We start from the raw sequence: 14,753 nt of genomic DNA, 5'->3' as shown, positions 1-14,753 counted from the left end.
TTAAATTATAAATCCACAAATGAATTAGGATCACCTGGAAGATTTCAGATCTTCATTCCCAAGAGACACCATCCTGGAGATTTCTGGTTCTCTCACACCAGAGCATTACTAGCAGTAGTGCAGGAAATGTTAAGCTCTGCACAGCAGCACTAGGAATGCTTTCAGGACATTAAAGAGACCAAAAATCCCTGTGTAAACACAGCTACACCTAGCTGCAAATTTGGGGCAAAATTCTCCTCTGAGAGCCACATGGCAGATCTTGACTCTGCTCACCATTCAATGCACAACTCCCAAAGTTTATTTGGAAACAAATGCTAGAAATAAAACAAATTAAAACAAACTAAAATTAAAGACAAGGAACAAGAAAAACCCAGAAGCTAAAATGTAAAAAAAAAAAAAAAAAAAAAGCACTGCATGCCAGCCTATGTTCTTATTACCTCCTCAGGTTTGGCCATATTGATTGCTACAACACACCCTATATGCAAGGGCAGTGCAGAATACACTCCACCTGCAAAATCTTATCTTATCTTATCTTGCCTTGCCTTGCCCTCCCCAACCCCACTAAATACCATGAGTACCTGGCTTTTATATCAGACAGGATGCTGAGTTCAGAGCCTGCTGCCATACACTACGCTATTCCTTAAACAAGTTAGCCTTTATCAGTAGATCCAGATTTGTTTGGGTGGGAAAGTTGTTTTAATTTAAGTGAACAATTAAGTCCTCCAAACTCTACATGGAATCTGCATTGCTTTCCTAATGACCCTGCAATGCCACAGAGCTGATAACCAGGTCAATGAGAACAACTCACCCAGTGAAAAGAACGTGCTCAAGTCTGGGTAGACTGCTCATAGCTAAAACCAATCATCTGCAAAAGCACCTTTCTGATTACTTTTGTTTTGCCCTAGAGAATACCTTAATGTTTTATTTTAAAATAATTTCTGGATGGCCATATTGTCTTGCCTATAAAAGCACAAGAAAAGAAAGGAAATAAGGTGAAAGATTAGAAAAACAGTATTGTTGTTATTAAGCCTTTAAATTACAGGCTTAATTTCAACTAAACATTTGCTGTCTTTCTACTGTTTATATTAACCTGATTTTTTTCTGAAAAAGAAAATCTCATTACTGCAACACAGTGTCAAACACCTATATGGTTAACTACATCTGTGATGACTACACTTCAGCTACAAGTAATCTGTTAAACAGCACATCCCCAGCTGGGGACCCTAATTAGGGTGCAAACTGCCATACAATCCCCTTGACAGATTGATGAAGGAGACCTCTCACAAGGTGATCCAAAAGGCAGCATAGATACCATTAATCATTTATCTGTTGATGAGAATACAAAAAATTCTACCATTTAGAGTTTTATACTAGAAGGTACCTTGAGAAAACTAATGCCAAGAACACTAATTAAGTATAATGAGAAGGCAGACTTTAGTCCTTAAATTTTAAGCTTAACTTAAAATCTAAAAAGACATGCTCAGACTTCAAAGAAATTTGACATTTATGCTTCTGTTACTTTTCTGAAAAGTAGAAAAAAACAGACAGGTCACAGAGTTTTGTTACAAGGGGAATAAAGGTAGTTAGGCACCTAAGCCCAGATTTAGCCACATAAATCTCATGTTTAGGTGCATCAATCCCAATTTTAGGCTCCACTGAGATCCACAAAACTCCCACCAAACCCTGAAGGGGCTTCAACTCACTTGTCACCTAAGTTTGAAAGATAAAAGTTCCCCTAGCGCCTCCGGTCATGCACACTGCTGTCTCACTCCAGCTGTCTGGAAGCCTATCTACCATATAAATCCCAGATTTCAGAGTAGCAGCCGTCTTAGTCTGTATTCGCAAAAAGAAAAGGAGTACTAGTGGCACCTTAGAGACTAACCAATTTATTTGAGCATAAGCTTTCGTGAACTGTAGCTGTAAGCTGTAGCTCACGAAAGCTTATGCTCAAATAAATTGGTTAGTCTCTAAGGTGCCACTAGTACTCCTTTTCTTTTTATAAATCCCAGAGTGATCCCTGGATCAGGGGAAGGCAGGCAGGCAGACAAATACCTATATCACATGCAGACCCAACTAGTAGGTGTGCTCACAGACTATCTACGTGATCAGGTCCCATTCAAACTCTGACTGGAGGAGGAGGTGGTCCTGATGCTGCCATCCCTTATAACTTTTAGCCCAAAGATTAGAGCACTTGCCTGGGCTGTGGGAGACCCAGGTTCAATTCCCCCTGGTGTTGGGTGGGGAAGGAATTTGAACAGGGGTCTCCCACGTGTCAGGAAATTGTTCTAACCACTGAACTATGAGATATAGGGTCCTTTCAATCTCTCCTGCTGAAGCTGTTCCACTGTAGATTTAAATAATGAAAGAGCAATTGGAAAAGGAGGACTGGACACTGGGTCTCCCACCTCCCTTGTAAATGCCCTAACCACTGGGCTACAGAATCATCCCCCCTTTCAATCTCTCTCTCTCTCCCACCCCACACTCTGGGTGATTAAATATTTATCCACAGTGGACAACCATTGGGCCAGAGGGAATGAGAATGACGCTTCTGAGAAGCAGGAGACCCCTATTCAAATCCTTTCTCCCCCTCCAGCAGAAAGGGGAATTGAACCTGGGTGTCCCACATCCCAGGTGAATGCTTTAACCCTGGGCTAAGAGTTATAAAATGGGCCCCACTTTCACCTTCTTCTCTGGTGGCAGCCATTTTGTGTGGAGTGAGGCAGGCACCTAACTCACTCCTGCAATAAACTACTTTGGTTCCTAAGCCACTTGACTCATTCCTGTTCATAGATCGCTAAGCCAAGATAAGCACCTCCATTCAGTCCAATTTGGGACACAAACCTATATACCTTCCCTGCCTCTGTATCAATCCACACCCCCTGAAACTGAATAGGCAGCTGGGCCCATTGAAAATTTAATTTAAAATGTAAATGCTCACGTTTTCTACAATATGTAACTGTAGATTTTTTTAAAATACAAAAATCCATATAAAATCTACACAACAAACATTAAGTATTGAATAGCTGTATTACACAAAGGCCTGTCTGCCCTAAACATAAAGGCCTTGAGCTAGCCGAACAAGCATGTGCTTAACTTTAAAAATCACACAAATAGTTCCATTCGCTTCAATGAGACTACTCCCATACTTAAAGTTGTGTGCATGCTTAAGTGCTTTTCTGGATTAGAGCCTGAATGAGTAGCCTGTGGAAGACCAGTATATGATCATATAATTAAAGACACTATTGTAGTGCATAGGCACAAAGGGGCAGAAATAAGATTGCATGAGCTGCCTTAATTTTGGCATTTCCTGACTTTGAAGTGCTTTTCTTTGCATATATGTTTTCATCTTTCTCATTTAGTGTATAACCCCATGCCTCAGACACTCATACCATTCAAACCTCGCAACAAGGCACTCCAGAGGTCAGCCGTATTGGCCAAACAAACCTTCTCACTCACATCTAACCATCACACTGATTGAGCAGGGATCTTGTAGCGGGGGGAACAGTATGCCATATAATTAAGACATATGTGTGCAAAGACCAGAGACAGGATTAACTGGGCAACCTCAACTCAGGTGTTTTCTGATCTGAGTGCTTTGCTTTACACATGTAGCATTCTCTTCATGTAATTTTGTTATGGAATTTCCTAAGATTCTTTTTTTTTTTTACAAAAATGAAAAAAGAAAGAAATTTTATCATATGCAATTATTTGCCTGGCAGAAATAAAAGAAAACATTGTCCTGTCCACATAGTACAGGGGTGGCCAACCTGAGCCTGAGAAGGAGCCAGAATTTACCAATGTACATTGCCAAAGAGCCACAGTAATACATCAGCAGCCCCCCATCAGCTCTGCCCTCACCCGTGCTCCCAGCGCATCCCACCCACTGGCAGCCCCGCCAATTAGTGCCTCCCCTTCTCTCCCCGCACCTCCCTATCAGCTGTTTCGTGGTGTGCAGGAGGCTCTGGGGAGAAGTGGGGAGGAGCAAGGTCACAGCAGGCTCCAGGGAGGGGGCAGGAAGGGGTGGAGTGGGGGCAGGGCCTGGGGCAGAGCCAGGGGTTGAGCAGTGAGCATCCCCCAGCACATTGGAAAGTTGGCTCCTGTAGCTCCACCCCTAGAGTCGGTGCCTATACAAGGAGCCGCATATTAACTTCTGAAGAGCCGCATGTGGCTCTGGAGCCACAGGCTGGCCACCCCTGACATAGTATATAATGGGGCAGGAACCTATTCTATACACAGCATTATATATCATATGGAATGATACAGGGCTCTTTCCCAAACCTGTCTTGTTCCATTCACACCCTCCCAAAATCAGATTCCACAATCACCTACACATTACAAATAAAATTGTCCATGTAAACGGAATGCCCACAGTACGTTCAGAGATATTTCCATCAGCTCACATACGCATTACTAGTGGAACAATCGTAAATCATTAATTTTACAAAAAGCTGCACATATCGGAGAAGTTCATTTTTCTGAACAGTTATAACTTAGCCAAATCAAAATTATTTTCACCAGACCAATGAAAGGAAAATCTGAGACACGAGAGCCAAATTTCACGTTTCTGCCATGTGCTATTGAGGAACTAAAGCAATTTTAAAAGAGTTTCAGTAAATACCCATGATTGCAGAAGTGCATATTTTCTCCACTCACTTCACTACCACAGTAGGCCAACTCATTTTTTGCTTAAATTAAAAAAAAAGAAAAAAAATCTCCTGGCATGAGAAAAGGTAAAAGTTTGGCAACGTTATAAACATTCACAAATTGCCTTTAGAATGAAAACTCTTGAGCAACCTTAACTATGGGAGTTAGTACACGCTCAGCTTATAAGTCTTTTCTGCAACAAGGGCATTAAAGCAAAGTACCTTTAGTTCATAGAGTCCTAATATCTGCATGGGCACTGCATGAACCACCAGCTGTGGGGAGGCTAGCCCCAACCCCGCCCCTTCTGCCCAAGACTACACCCCTTCCACACCCCCTGCTGGAGCCCAGAGGGCCCCGCCCCCCTGGCTGCCGGCCTCCACCCCAGGTTATTGCCCCCAGCCCCGGAGCACCGGGAGGGCAGGCGGTGCAGCCCCAGTGTGCCAGGACGGCAGGTGGCACAGCCCCAGCCCTCCCAGCCCCAGAGCACCAGGAGGGCGGTGTGGCCCTAGCGCCAGCCCTAGCCGGGGCCACGATGCAGAGGGGAACTGGCAGGAGGGGGTCTGGGGGCGGAGCAAGGGAGGGGCCAGGCCTGGCTGTTTTGAGAGTCACAGCCTCCTCCAGCCTATGATACCCTCCACCCATGACTATTTGCTAAACCTTCCAGGCCAGTTCTGCAACCATTGCTCATTCACTTACTCATGCAAACAGTCCTACTGACTACTTTGTGTGAGCAAAGATCGCAGAGTCAGGTTTACAGTAATTATATGGAACTGTAGTTTTATATCTGGTTTCAGAGTAGCAGCCGTGTTGGTCTGTATTCGCAAAAAGAAAAGGAGTACTTGTGGCACCTTAGAGACTAACCAATTTATTTGAGCATAAGCTTTCGTGAGCTACAGCTCACTTCATTGGATGCATCAGATGCAGTTTTATATCTGTAGTTCTGAAAAAAAATTCACATTTCTTACAATATTAGTCCCATTAATGCCACCATCAACTGGGGACAGCATATGTATCATTAGCTCAATAAGCATGTGTATTTTTTCATCTCTCAGTATAATCTAAAGTAACGGGAACTCAGCAACAAAATAGAAACTAGTTACTCCTTGCAATGTGACATCAACAGTACTTCCAGTCCTAAATGTCCCCAACTCTGTCCTCCTTGAGTTCTTAAGGGCCAGACACACGGACCATTCCCCTCTGGTTTGTCACCCCCAAATGTGTGAAAACAGCTCTCCAGTTATCAGCTCATTTTAGCGCACACACTCCATGCAGTTTCCACATCAGAGACCTGCTTGGGATAAAAATAAACCAAAGTTTATTCTATAGGAAAACCACAGATTCAAAAATGAAATAGTAAGGGAAGGCAAACATATACAAGTTACACAAAAAGCAAACAAAGACAACCTCAGGCTTTACACTTTCATATTAGATAAAATCCCTTGTCTAATATAAGTTACCTTTTGCCTTTGAACAATTTTCCTATGTTCATGGACATCTTCCTGAAAAGAGGCTGTCCCTTGGTTTCTGGATGAAAACCTCAGTTTCAAGCCTCCTTCTTAAAAATACTTTTTCCTTTCCCCCTGCCCTTTCCTGGCATGTAACTTATGGTTATTCAGAGTGGGGGAAATTCCCTCTTGGCTTGATAGCCAGGATGTCTCAAACTTCCCATCATTGGCTTTTACTGGTCCGGACTATGGATGGTTACTTGGAGCTGGTTTTCTGTAAACACCTGGCTAAGCAGGGGCCCCTTCTTGCTGTGAAGTTCTAGTTGAAGTTCTATTATAGATTATTAACACAATTTTCTATATGCATAAATACATAAATTTATAACCACAGTCTGTATACATATATAATAATGACCATCAAGTGCAGACTATTACAAGCTTTCACAAAAGATGTCACCTAATATACTTTTATAGTACAATAACACAGTATGCAGTCAGCTTATTCAACTGCTCATTTTGGGGGTTTAAACCTTCTGTTCTCCCCTTGGGGTGTCTGGACCCTGATTGTCACAGATGGGTTCTAGTATAGGGTAATTTGATTAAAATTGAATGCTTCTGGGGGGGAAATAATGTGCTCTTCAGATACTATTTAAAATGCAGAGGGATGGCCCAGGGCAGTGACTGGTGTGTGAACATGCAAGATCCAAACCCTAGAAAATATCACAGCAAAAGCATGATCATCCACCAATCCAAGGTATGATTCAGTAGGCAGATGGTGTTAGAACACAGGACAAGGCTAAAGGAGGTGTTCTTGGGCACAGCCATAGTACTTAAGGTATCTGATTCACAACACAAAACAAGTGATTAACATGCTCACCTTGTTTAGGGTAGAAAGTAATAGACAATTTGGCAAGTGAAGCATTTCAGATATGGCTGTTAGGTCAATTTTTCTGTTATTGTTTTACTGGTCATTAATATTACTTTCTCTGTTACACTTAATTGAGTCCTTTAATGTTTTGATCCTTTTTCCTTTAGAGGGAAGAATTAAAGTTGTTATTGAACATTTCTGACCCTAAGCTATAGGTCCCAGCAGGATTATTCTGATTTTACTTTTGCAAGTGTTAACAGAGAACAGCAGGTATGCAAATCCCCATAAAGACAGATCGTATCAATTCTAACCATGCAGATGCGGTCATCATTTTGGTTGGAAAAATAGTTGTATCTTCATTTTCAAATCTTGATTTGCAAAATACTCTCTTAAATTCATCTCTGCAGGGCTTGACTCGACATCCAGACCTTTTGAAACAGAGCCAACCTTACTGAACAATTCCATCTAGCTGCACCAGCATCTAAAGCTATTCCGGCAAATACCTTCCAAAGCACTTTTAGCAGCTTTATAAATAGGGGCTTACATCCCTTACTGCACTCCCTTATGCTCCTTTATAGGGGAAGATTATTACTATCATTATTAGTGAGGCAATAGGGCTAAGAAGTTCAGCTTGGGTACGCCCAAAAGAATTTTAGATGCACAGCCACAACTTACCTAAACCTCTTGAGTTCTCCTGTATTTCTAGCACCTGCCTGCCCTCTTCCAGTTCCCCTCCCTTCCTACATCTCAGAATTGACACTGTCTAGTACTACCCTATTTCAAATGTATTCGTTCTAATTTAAATTTTAAAAAATTTCTGTCTTGGAGTTTGAGGCAGTTTTAATTAAACAAAATGCACATCATCTTCAGACAAACTCCCAAATACAAGCATCTTCCTTTTGATTTTTGAATATAAAAATGAAAGTAATTAATATTCCGACTTCTAGAGGCGCCAGATATCCAAACAAACAAATTCATTCGGCTTAACCACATTGATCAGATCCCCCACCTCCCTCCCCCAAACAATAATCAAATCCTATCACCTCAGCTCATCAATCTTCTTTCACCCTCAACATCTGAGACAAAAAGGATGACCTTTGCAACATGCCTGGAAGCTTAACAAATTCAGGCTGTTTTGGACCCGGGTGAAAGAAAGTTCCAGAATTGAGAATCTTTCAAGAACATCACCCTGGTGGAAAGCTATTCCGATCTCTGCTGGAGTAGTGTCACTTGGGGAAGGGGCCATCAGGTTGATCATGGATGTATTTAAGGGATCCTCTTTAGTTTGTTATGAGTTGTTTTGTTTTTCCACATTTCTTGCCAAAATTAGACCTGGTGTAAGCAGATGCATCAGAAAGATTTAGCCTGATGTATTTAGCACATCAATGGTATAGTGCATAAAACTGGGTGGGTATTTGTTTATTTCTATACTTTCTGTTGAGCCGTTTCTCTCTCCATCATTTGTTTGCTCTTTAAAGTTTCTCTTCTTCTCCTTTCTAGCTTTAACTCATGTCATGATCTGAGTGGCATAAGCTGCTCTCCCCACCCCCCACCCCCAATCTTTTTTCTCTCTGTTGCAGATAACTAAAACCAGAGCTGCATCATGTCTTTTTTCTTGCCTTTTCTTCCATCTTTGTCATTCCATGGTTTCAATCCAGTGATCTTTCTGAACACATTTACAGTCCCAGTTTTTTGTTATCAGCTTCCTTGTTTGCCTCCTCTCTTTCCTGTTTTCATTCACCAGAACTCTTTCTTGTCATATCTCTGCTTAGTTCTGAGTTACCACCACCTTTCCATTTCTCACTCATGCATCTCTCTCTTTTTATTCACGTACCAAATTTTAATAGTCTTTCTACACCTCCCTTAGCATAAGTAATTTTCTGCTATTTTAAATACATAAGCTGTTTTCTTTTCTATGAACCAAATATTTATCTTACTGCTACCTGTAGACATTTTAAAGCCTCTCTACATTTGTTTATTCTTCAGCCAGATTAGACCATGGAGCAACCATTGTCCAATTACACTTTTTTGCTTGATCGTTTCAGTACACTGTCCAAACACTTAGGGCTCAACTGGATCTGAAAGTACAAATTGCTTAGCACCAAAAAGTCAAATAATTTAAGTATTTGAAGAGCCTACAGTAATTTCTGCACTAAACCTTTTCTCCAAACGGATACAGTTAAATATACCTGTGCTCAGGATAGTGAAATTGGGACACAGTGTGATCAAAAATTGAGAAGTTTTAATGCAAGTTTTATATGATTCTGTTTGAAAACAACATATCAGGAGTGTAAGTGCAACATACTTAGAAAAGTAACACAGACAAGGTTAAGGAAGCAGGAAAAAACATCACTGAACAAACAACATCTTAGAATGACAAGCCATTCTTTCACATATACACACACAAAACAATACATGTATATAGTATTTGCAAACTCCTCCCTCAGAATCATGGGGCCATGTGACTGCAGGTTGTATAGCATGTCTGAATTTGCCCAATAAAGTAACTTGGGCTGATAAAGTTTAAGCCAAATTCAGATATTTATCATTCTGGGAAGTTGTACTTATTCCTCTACCCAGTCCCCAAAGATTTAACCCTAGAAGTACTGCTTCTTGAATGCCTCTGAGTAGGCTTGTCTGTGTTATTCCAGAAAATATAGAATATATTGCACTTAGATTCCTGGATAAATTTATTCTCCAAGAAAATATAAATCAGGTATGCTGAAATTCAGAAGTGCTTGGAAATTGGGTTTTGGTTTCATAAGAATGGCCACACTGGGTCAGACCAGTGGTCTTCCGACAAAAAGAAAAGGAGTACTTGTGACACCTTAGAGACTAACCAATTTATTTGAGCATAAGCTTTCGTGAGCTACAGCTCACTTCATCAGATGCATACTGTGGAAAATACAAAAGATGTTTTTATACACACAGACCATGAAAAAATGGGTGTTTAGCACTACAAAAGGTTTTCTCTCCCCCCACCCCACTCCCCTGCTGGTAATAGCTTATCTAAAGTGATCACTCTCCTTACAATGTGTATGATAATCAAGGTGGGCCATTTCCAGCACAAATCCAGGTTTTCTGCCCCCCCCCCCGGATTTGTGCTGGAAATGGCCCACCTTGATTATCATACACACTGTAAGGAGAGTGATCACTTTAGATAAGCTATTGCCAGCAGGGGAGTGGGGTGGGGGGAGAGAAAACCTTTTGTAGTGCTAAACACCCATTTTTTCATGGTCTGTGTGTATAAAAACATCTTTTGTATTTTCCACAGTATGCATCTGATGAAGTGAGCTGTAGCTCACGAAAGCTTATGCTCAAATAAATTGGTTAGTCTCTAAGGTGCCACAAGTACTCCTTTTCTTTTTGCGAATACAGACTAACACGGCTGTTACTCTGAAACCGGTCTTCCGACAGTGGCCAATGCCAGGTGCTTCAAAAGCAATCATCATGCGATCCATCCCCTGTCATCCTGTCCCAGCATCTGTCAGTCAGAAGTTTACGGACACCCAGAGCACGGGGTTACATCCCTGACCATCTGGTCTAAGAGACATTGATGGACCTTCCTCCTTGAATATATCTAATTCTTTTTTTAATCCAGTTATAGTTTTGGCCTTCACAACATCCCCTGGCAATGAGGTCCACTGTGTGTTGTGTGAAGAAGTACTTCCTTTTGTTTTGTTTTAAAACTGCTGCCCATTAATTTCATTGGGTGACCCCTGGTTTCAGCCCATTAAAGAGAAAGAGGTCGAGCTTTAATCCCATAAATTAATGACTATTCACCATATCTGACAGACAGACAGACAGTCCATGTTGTGGGCAACAGTCATGTTATAAATAATCATAGTGTAACTGAATACACATTGAACAGGTAAATAGGTTAGAAATATTCTTTTTTCTGTATCTGTTTCAGCATATTTTATGACATAGCACACAACCGAGTGGCAATTACCAATATAAAAAAAGTGAGAGCAAGGAATCTAGGCCTGGGTTTTTGTTCCTGTTTGTTTTTATTTAGAATGAGGAGTGCCACAGCCTAGGTAGTATGTCAGGCAACCTGCCCTCTCCCTCCCCCCCACCGCCCAAAAAATATAAGCTATGTTTCACTGAAAGTAAGTCACGCACTACAAAATGCTGCCACATAAACTGCAAATTGTTGCAGTACATATCCTTTTAGTATTAGTAGATGCACTGGAATTTGTTGCAACAGTGACACAAGATATGATAAGTAAGGATAAGTTATGTTTACTGTTTATACCTGTACCGAACTGCTCAAGCCTTTAGTTGTCACGGTATCTTAGAGATCCTGTGTTATGCCCAGGTATAGGTGCTGGAACCAGGGGTGCTGATGGTGCTGCCGCACCCCCTGGCTTGAAATGGTTTCCATCATATACAGGGTTAACAGCTTGGTTCAATGGTTCTCAGCAACCCCACTATACAAATTGTTCCAGCACTTCTATGCCCAGGAATTATTTCTCTCACATAATGCAAATCTCACATCCTATTCTGGTCTCTGCTATTTCTGGTAAAAAGAAAATGGCTAGGAAATCAGTTCTGAGTACCACAGCCAAAACAAAGAACACTCAAGTTATCAGATGCCCAAGCAGAGACCCTAAAGTACTCCTAGGTAGAGATTATCCACTGGCCATGTTTTCTGGGACTACATCAGGGCTTCTTCTGCCCACCATGATCTGACAAAACAGAAGCATAAAGAAGACTGTGTGCTTCCCTTATATGGTACGGAAATACAGCTGTTTGTGTTATTGCCTGTTGTTGAAGAAATATAGATCAGAAATTGCCAAAATTACAGTTAATTTCTACAGCTATTATGTGATTTGATGTTTCTTTATTCTGAAAGGTTGAACTGATCAGAAAATGAGCCAGCCCATGGATAAAACCTACGTACTCACCGTTATCATTATGCTGCTGTACTGGTGATGATATTTTACTTGCCCATTAACAAAAAAAAAAGTTATTCATTCCAAGCCAGAATGGAAGTAGAATATTGCTACTCTGCTTTAAAATCCAGATCATCTCATTCATTTTAATATTACCCAATATTCACTGTTTTCAGACTATTTCTTTTTTTGAAGTCCTTTTCACATTTTCTGTTTAGGTCTCCTTCTATCCTTCCCCCCCCCCCCCCCCCCCCGTTACTACATTTAAATAATGTAAAATGTTCATTATTTGGAAACTGTATATCTCTGCATGATCATTGCTTCTTTACTTGCCTTCCCCTACTCTTCTTTTCATACTATACTTCCTAGTCAAGCTGTATGCACTTGATTTTTAATAGCTTTCATGTTCTTTGTACCATACTTGTGTTTCTATATTTGTTTACAGCCTCATACTGTCATATCTCTTTTTCCTCATTTCCAGTACCTTGGTCAAGGGCATCTTACATACATTTCTGTACACACACAGGAACAGAGGAATTGCCATAGTGGATCAGGCCAGTGGCCCATCTTGTGCAGTATCCTGTCTCTGATATTGACATATACCAAATACTTCACCAGATGGGGCAAGAAACCCTGAATAGGGAGTTATGAACTAACCTGCCTGCATGGAAGTTTCTTCCTACCCTCCCCCAATTAGTTTATGCTGCAAGCATGAGGATTCCCAGACTCTTGAATTTTTGGTTTTACAAAAAACCACAGACTACACCCCTCTTCTCTCTCACTATAGCTTCCACACTAAGGGCTTGTTTAGGCCTGGTCTACACCTAAAAACTTAGGTCAACCTAGCTACATCGCTCAGGGCAGTGAAAAATGTCATGCCCTGTGCAATATACCTAGATCAACGTAACTCCCACTGTAGGCACAGCTAGGTCAACAGAAGAATTATTCCATTAACCTAGATACCACCTCTCAAGGGGGTAGATTTACTACAGTAATAGAAAAACCCTTTCTGTCACTGTAGTAAGAGTCTATACTACACTAGTAGCATAGACATACCCTTAAACTAGAAAGTTTTGCTGCTTTAATTATACTAAGATAGTTAAAGTAGCCACCCATGCCACCCCCCATCCCATCCCCAAGTGTGAATGCAATGATACTGGGATAAAAGTGCTTATACTGACATAGTTTATTTTGGTTCAGGAAGCAAAATAAGCTATACCAGTATAACTATATCCACACTAGGAGCAGGTCTACACTACAAACTTGCATTGGTGCAGCTGCGCCACTGTAGTGCTTCTGGTGAAGATGCTCAAAGCCAATGGGAGCAAGCTCTCCCATCAGCTTAATAACTTCACTTCCGTGACAGGTGGTAGCTATGTCAGTGGGAGAAGTTCTCCCGCCGACATAGCACTGTCTACACGTAGGGTGACCAGACAGCAAATGTGAAAAATCGGGATGGGGGTGGGGAGTAATAGGAGCCTATATAAGAAAAAGACCCAAAAATCAGGACTGTCCCTATAAAATCGGGACATCTGGTCACCCTATCTACATGGGGCAGGGGAGAGTGGGGTTAAAGTCGGTATAACTATGTCACTCAGGGCGACCTAGTTGTACCAAAATAAGTGTGTAGTATAGACCTGGCCTAAGAATTATACTGGTATCATGATATCAGTAAAAAGTCACAGCCCCTACCCATGGTGAAACTTTTCTGGTATGGACTAGGCCTAAGTAACTACTAAAATCGTGAAAACTCAAACTTTGAGACAAGTTTGCCAATTTCAAGCAATACAGTATTATAAAAGTCCTGTTTCTTGAGCACTTGTCAACAATACAAGTTAAGAAAGCTTGAAGAAGAAACATCCCATTCCTAAATTCAGACTCCCTGAGCATCAGAGACACAACTTAAAAAGCAGCCACTACAACATGTAGAGAGTTTTCCTGAATGTCTTTACTGATCCAGAAGTAATGAAGTAGGAGGTAACATGACCCCAGAGCACAAATCACCTCTTTCCCCTAGTGCATACATATGGAGCTCAGCAGCTACCATCTGTCTGGTCTTCCATTTACAACCTATTGAAACATGATCACTGAAAGAAGATCATGTTAAACCAAAATATATAGGTTTAACCCTTAAATATGAGGTTTATTGTATTTTAGTGTCTTCGGAGGATTACAAAAAGTTTTTTTTAAAATCACATAATAAAATCCCACCAAATTACAGAATATTAATATAGATAGCTATTCCTCGCAGAAACATAGTAAAAAAACAAACAAACAGATCTCTGGTCAGATTTTGAGGAAAGACTTTTTAGATAGTCTTTAGTAGGAAGAGCCACTTACTTGTAAACAACAATCAGGTAATCATACACGTTCCTCAACCCCATTGAAGTAAATGTCAAAACTACCATTGACTTAGAGAAGAATCAGGCTCCTCATATTAATATTCACACAAGTTAAAATATTAAACACTAGGCTAATTGAAAGCCCACATTAGCGCTTTTAAAAGGTAATATGTGGGTATAGAATCCCTCTGCTTTTGAATGTTAAGAACTTTAAATGATCACATAATTACTAAGTGCCTGATCCTGCAAAGACTCATGCACATGTTTAATTAATGCTCTTTGATGGGTCCCATTGAAATGAATGAGACTACCCACAGCACGTAGGATTAAACTCACGGACAAATGTACACACAGACACTTTTTCAGGATCAGGGCCCAATTCTTTTAAGAGCCCCAAACAAAGAGATACCGTTGTATTTAGACTAGTATTGTAACATTAAGAAGTATAAAATTCCATTCCTTTGGCATGTACCCCACTAGAAAATATTTTCTTCAGTATCTGTTATATCATGTGAATGCTGTACACCACCTACATGTAGCCAATGGAGGCCTGATG

The 14,753-nt window shown here is 40.9% G+C and overlaps 1 protein-coding gene across 1 annotated transcript in view; it reads right to left on the bottom strand.

Annotated features, from left to right (window-relative positions):
• THSD7B (thrombospondin type 1 domain containing 7B) overlaps positions 1-14,753 on the bottom strand; it is a 484,955-nt gene that overhangs the window by 467,273 nt on the left and 2,929 nt on the right. The window lies entirely within an intron of this gene.

The sequence above is a fragment of the Natator depressus genome, chromosome 11 (assembly GCF_965152275.1).
Source record: "Natator depressus isolate rNatDep1 chromosome 11, rNatDep2.hap1, whole genome shotgun sequence".
Taxonomy (NCBI): domain Eukaryota; kingdom Metazoa; phylum Chordata; order Testudines; family Cheloniidae; genus Natator; species Natator depressus.
This window is presented reverse-complemented; position numbering and strand designations above follow the sequence as displayed.